Genomic DNA, 6,378 nt, shown 5'->3' with positions numbered 1-6,378 from the left:
TGCAGTTGAGAATGATTTTATTTGTAGTGGTCTGTCATTCTTGCATATGTTCTTTAGAGTGGTGTTAACTCTGGGCAGAGTAAGTATCTTATGGAATGGAAGTATATGGCACAATTTTAATAACATAATTGTTAACTGCGCGAAAGCAAAAATCTGTAGATGCACATGGGGTGAGAAACCTGCTTCTTGGGAATGTCAAGGTCTTATGCAGTTTCATTCTGCTTTCAATTTTATATTTAGAACAATACATCTTTTTTTTCTTTTTTTTTCTTTTTTTAAATGAATTTTCGGTTTCCTCTGGTTTGCTCAGCAAAATTCTCAGCTCTTAGATATTTAAAGCTGTTATTTTTATATTCAGCATTTTTTAATTAAAAAAACCAAAACACCACAACCCAAAACTTTTTAGACAGCATAGTATTAGCGGAGGAGAAGACTGACAATGTTTGAACTAACTTTTCAAAAATCATGCAGGAAGTGCTAGGGGAAGCTATTGGTAGTTGGTTGTAGTGCTGTGTAATAGAACTGACAAGTGAAAGATGATGTTAACTGCTGATAACTTCTATTTCAGTGGAGGTATGTTTACCTGCAACGATTGGGAAAAAATATTCTAATTATCTACAAGGTTATTAGAAACAAATGGATAAGAGAAAATACATATTCAGTATTATTCATGTATGTAGAGGACAGTTTGATTTTACTGGCTGAAATCAAAGTGGATGCAAATGTTTTAAGCACTTTTTTTGCTCTGTTATTTATGTAGTTAAACATAGAAACTATAATCATGCATTTTCATATGGTAATATGCCATTACTAACCTGTTATTTTAGGAAGAACCTTTTAAGTTGATGAAATGAGAGAACCAAAATCGGAGTAAGAAGGTGCATAGTGGCAAAGCGGTAAAGATCATATGAAACATAACAGAGGAGGTGTGGCAGCAATGATTGCTGGTTTACACAGTGCAAAGATGACCATTAAAAATGTTTATGTTCTCAGTCAAGAAAGCCTTTAAAGCACTGGAAGTTTCTGTAGAATCCTCCAGATTATTTTGTCAGTACTAGGACAGATTTTGCTTATGCTCTGAAGCGTTGCAATGAGGAATATCCACGGGAGCTGTTTGAGAACACCTGCAGAAGGGAAGAACTCTTAGAGGTAACATTGGAGATGTGGTTATTTTAGTAGCTGTGTAGGTGGCTGAGTCAGTGGCTGTGGCATGGACTTAATGATGAGTCATACCTTTGGTAGTTTCCATTTTGTCCCATGGGTCTGCTCTAGTGATGGTATCCCTAAATAATACTCTGTCTGTGGTTTTCAAATGGGGACAGTATGGTTTTACCTGCCTTTTCAAGTGTTCTGTGATGCTGAGTTGAAAATCCCTATTCAAAAGTGAGCTATTGGTTTGTAGATTCCTGGTTTAATTTAAAAGAAACCCAAACCTGTATGGTAGACCAGTCTGCAGGCATGTTTTAAGTGTCAGATTCTCTTGATACCCTCTTAGCAAAATGAAATGAGACTGAAAGTCATTTTTACCACTGGTGCAATTATGTTATTTTTCTATAACAAGGCTTTGGAAACTATTATGAATAATTAAAACTCCTTCAAAACAGTAATTGCCTTACAAGATATTAATTAAAAATAATAAATAGGTTGCTTGAATTTTCTCTGTAATAAGCTACTTCCACAGAGAAACAGTCGAAATGGCATTGTGCTAATATGTCATTCTGTACAAAATGTGTTACTTCAAACTATGCTGTATTAATCTAGTGCATTTGTCTGCTTTCAGGCAGTCTGAATTGTTCCACTCTCAGTAAGACTGAATATTTCAGATGGGAGGAAAAAATGTTCTTTTTGAAACTATAAAATGCCTAGGAAGTATTAACTGCCAAATGTAAAACTGGGAGTCCAAAGGAAAACAGTTACTAAAGACTGATTCTTTATACATAAATCTTGCAAACAAACCCATTTGACATATCTTTGTTAACAGAAGTATTGAAAGAAACAAACATACTTAGTTATTTGTATCCTGCTGGGTTTTAAAAACATTGCTACTTTTGCCACAGTTAGTTTTATCTTCAGAATTATTTTTGAATGGGAAGGTATGCTCTAAAATGTAGCTTGTACTATTTCCATTTCTAAACTTTGGACTGTGATCTTCATAACTGCATACATGCAGTTTTTAATGAAATTATGTACAACCAGAACTTCAGGCAACAGTTTTTAGCTGTTTAGCAGTTACTGGGACAGAACATCAGCTGTGAGACATTAAAAGGAGCAGTTAAAACAAGAAATTTAATCCAAAATTTACGGGATTATCTGAGGTGAGTGAGGAAATGCTTGTCTTTTGGCTCTCTTTTCTGTTTGCTGAAAGAAGTTGTGTTCACTTTTAGATGTGGTTGCTGTCTCATCTGGTAGTCACAGTCTTGATTTATTTTTTTTTTAAGCATAACACTGCTACCTCCTCCACTTCAGCTTTCGGTTATGTCCATCAGCAGTCTGCTTTTACATTAATAGACTTGACCTTAATAGACTTCACTTTATGTGAGTTTTCCTATTGAAGATAGCAGGATTCTTTTATTCTTTTATATGTAAGCATATGGCTCCAAGTGAGCACTGAAAATGAGCAGTTTGTCTTCTAAAGATTCCAAATGAAAATAAACTTCACAACCTTCTATAACAAAATTAATTTTAAAACCACTGTTTAGATTTTCAGTTAACTTTTTTTAGAAAAATCAGGTTTTAGCACTTTGTTCTAAGCCTTGAAAAGGGATGCTTTTTTACATGTTTCTGCTCTGAGTGCTTCATGGAGCATTGGACATCCACTGTCCAGATCCAGGCACAGTGCCCATTGGAGGTGGATTTATTTGTCAAAAGCTTAAAATTCCACTATAAGCCTGTCCATTTTGCCAAATGTTTTTATGGGGATGAAACCAGATTCTTATGCAAGCTTTGAGCTGACTCTCTTTAGTGAGAAAAATTATAAGAAGACATTCTTGCAGTAAATGGCAAAGATGATGCTGATCTCTAGGGATGTCAGAGCTCTCGGGGATAAATAAAGGTGCTATGTACTGTCAAGAGACAGATTTGACTGTCTTTGTGGGCTAGGTGGAAAATGCTTTTTAGGATCAAATCCTATGAAGAGTCAGGAGAAGAACCCACAAATTATGGTCAGGACGTCTGCACATTTGAGTTATTTCTTGGTTGCTCTGATGAGAGATTTCTTGGCCACTGAATCATTGTAGTCTTGGTCTAGCAGCCCTTCTCTAAGAACTTGAGTCAGAGCTGCCCTGTTCATTGCAAAGATCTCACTAACTTAGCAGGCTTAACTGTAGGCTACAAATCACTCCTCACCCCGTTCTGTGAGGGAGAAGCTCCACCGTACGCAGGGGAGCTTTGCACAGCTTTTCTGCAGCCTGCACAGCAGTGCTGTGCTTTTTCTGCTGCCTCCCCATGAAGAGCAGGACAAGTTTAATGCTTTAGTATTGCTCTCACTGTGGTACCTTTTGCACAAGTGAATGGTAAAATCTACAAGTGCAGGGGCCTATGGTTTGTATCTAGAAAAACATTTAATTCAAAGCAGGTGAGCAAGGCAGAGTTCCTATAATTTCTGCGGGCAAAAATCTCCTCTAAGCCATCATCAACATTTAGAAATAAAAGTAAAATAAAGTAGTAACAAATAAAAGTAAAATAAATGTGTACTAAAATGGAATAAAATCTTGGCATTTTGAGAAATTTGTTTTTGGCTCCTCTTATAATCCTGTGTATCTTTTTTTGAAGTGGATGACATTTGGAGCAGTTTTCTCCTGAAATAGCTTCTTAAATTTAATAAGTAAGACTACCTGAGACAGCTGCTACATTTTTCTTGTTGGAGCAGCTGTTAGTTGAGTAGCTCATAGATTTTGATCACCTCTGGACCAAACTTGGGAATTGCAGGGTCATTTATCATACAAGCTAGCTGTGTAATGAGACCTCAGTTTTAATATCAGTAGTGTTACTAAAACCCTGGACTGAAAAATAGTGAACTCATTACTATATTTCGATAGTTCAGATCATTTATTTCAAAAAGACAGCACTTCAGTTGATAAGAACTCTGTGCTGTAGAGTTTAGGGTTTGGGGTTTTGGGGTTTTTTTGGTTGTTTTGTTTTTTTTTCCCTCCCCCCAGTACTGCAAAGTCATGCAAAGCCAGAGTCCACTCCTGCAAGATGCAAAATTCCTGCAGTTCTTCCTGATATTGTAGGAATGAAAATGGGCTTATTGCCAATGAAAGCTTGAGCCCTTAAAATATGAATACTCACATGTCTGCTTTAGATTTAAATACAGATTACAAGAATTCACGAAAAGAATGTAGCAGGAATGTGCATACATGAAGCTACACTATTCTGAGGAGAAGTAGCTGAGATAGTTCAGAAGAAATTCTCTTGTGAAAGTACAAAATGTTGGAAGTAGAGAGTGAGGATTTGAGGAACGGCTGAAGGTATTTGGAGGAGGATTTGGAACCTTTTGCGTTCTCGGCAGAGCTACTAGAAGGGGTTGATTCACATGGTATGTTTTTCATGGCATGGTAGGGTAAGTGAATATGTAGTCCTAGGTGTTATTTTTACTGACTTTTTAAAATGTGATTTTTGAAACTCCAAATATTCTTTTCAGAGGCTCTGTTATTTTTACATATCTTCCTCTCCAAATGTATTTAATGCAGTCTGTCAGCTCAGTTTCTGTTTACTTATTAAAGGTCAGATTTTTCAAACAATGGCCTCTGTTTTTACACATGCAAAATGCAGGGGGAATAGGCATACGTGCAATTTTGCAGTGATAATTTCTAGTGGATGCAGGTTAGATGATTTGAAAGTCTAAATAGTTTATGAATGCAGCCAGGAGTTTACAGTAGGTGTTAATTGTGCCAGGTTAAGGCTGGGCTGAAAATCAGGCCCTTGAAACGTGGAATTTAACATGTGCTTAGAAATTATGTTGCAGTGCAGCATTTGCAATACAGTGATATTAAAATAATGTAATACTGTGCAAAGGTAAGGGAAAAAATCTTGAACTTTTAACAGCTGTTGCAAACATGTCTGTAAAAAAAAAAATAAAATTCTTATTAAGATCCTTTTGGGGACCAGCTAACTTGGTGCATTCTGTTGGAATCACATGTGTTACTTTAAGGTCTACAGGAGCTGAAAAGGAAGAAGGATTTGTTAACTTCAATTAGCATTTCAAAAAACAGTTGCTAAATGGCCTTTGGTTCCATTCTTTGCTATTTTCCACATGATGCTGTGTTAACGAGCATCATGTAAAGAGCTGTGTAAGTGGTAAAGAATAACCTCCAGTGTATTTGTTCTTTAAAAGTCTATTCTTCAGCTCTAATTAGGGGACAAAGATAGAAATCAAATGCAAAGCATCTAATGAATAGAGTTTACAACTGTGGCAAGTTAGAGAGCAAGTCTGTAGATACCGTGATGTTATTTTGGTTCAGGTATGCAGCAATCAAAACTACCAAATTATTGATTTTATGAGCACGGTTTCAGAAGGTGCCTAACTTTTATAAAGGGAATTAAATGCTGTTTTTCCTTTTGGAAATATTTAGGTAAAATTAAAAGACTTTTAAAATACTTTAAAAATTTTGCTAATGTCATTAATTTTTAGAATGGTAGGAAACTTGATGAGGAAAAATCATGTAAAATCCTCCAGTCTGTCACCTTGCTAATCCTGAATAATTCTGACAGACACAGTGTATGTGTTCTTTACAAAGATACTTTCTTAAATTGCTTTGAAATACCCAACATATCTGTCCTTTTTATGGCTGATCTGGGGGGGCTTGGATGGAAATTTTAGAGGCTTGACCTGGCAAATCAGTAAGTATGGACACTCCTGCACATTGCTGAAATCTCTTCATTCAGTTAAAGCAAATGGCTGTTTGAAGTCCTTTCAGCAGTTTTGTAGGATGGAGTCCTTAGTGTCAGAGAAATGTGGGATCTGGCTCCGTTTTCTTCCATTTTCATTTGAGCCGGTATGCAAGGATTTAAATGGGATTTTGTTTAAACAGTAGCAAACATGAAGTATTATTTTCTAGTACTAAGCTAGTGGTTAACATGTCTATTTTCACTGTCTTGCCACCAATACTGTAAAAATGTATAATCAGAACAGCTTTAATTCTTGTAAAACTGAAATTGGTTTGTAAAACAATGTACAAATTGTATTTCATAGACAAAAAAGCTTGTATTACTGAATGTAATATATGTGAAATGAATATATTATAGTCTATTTTTGCCATGGAAATAAATATTTGAAGCAACTGTGAGTTTTTATTGTTCCCTTATTAAAGCAAAAATCAGAGAACTTAGTTTTCATGTATAGTGCTAGGTTGGGACTTTACCTTTTGTACACAAAGG

This window comes from Antrostomus carolinensis, unplaced genomic scaffold (assembly GCF_000700745.2).
Source record: "Antrostomus carolinensis isolate BGI_N321 unplaced genomic scaffold, ASM70074v2 scaffold13837, whole genome shotgun sequence".
In the NCBI taxonomy this organism is placed as follows: domain Eukaryota; kingdom Metazoa; phylum Chordata; class Aves; order Caprimulgiformes; family Caprimulgidae; genus Antrostomus; species Antrostomus carolinensis.
Note: the sequence above shows the minus strand (reverse complement) of the source record.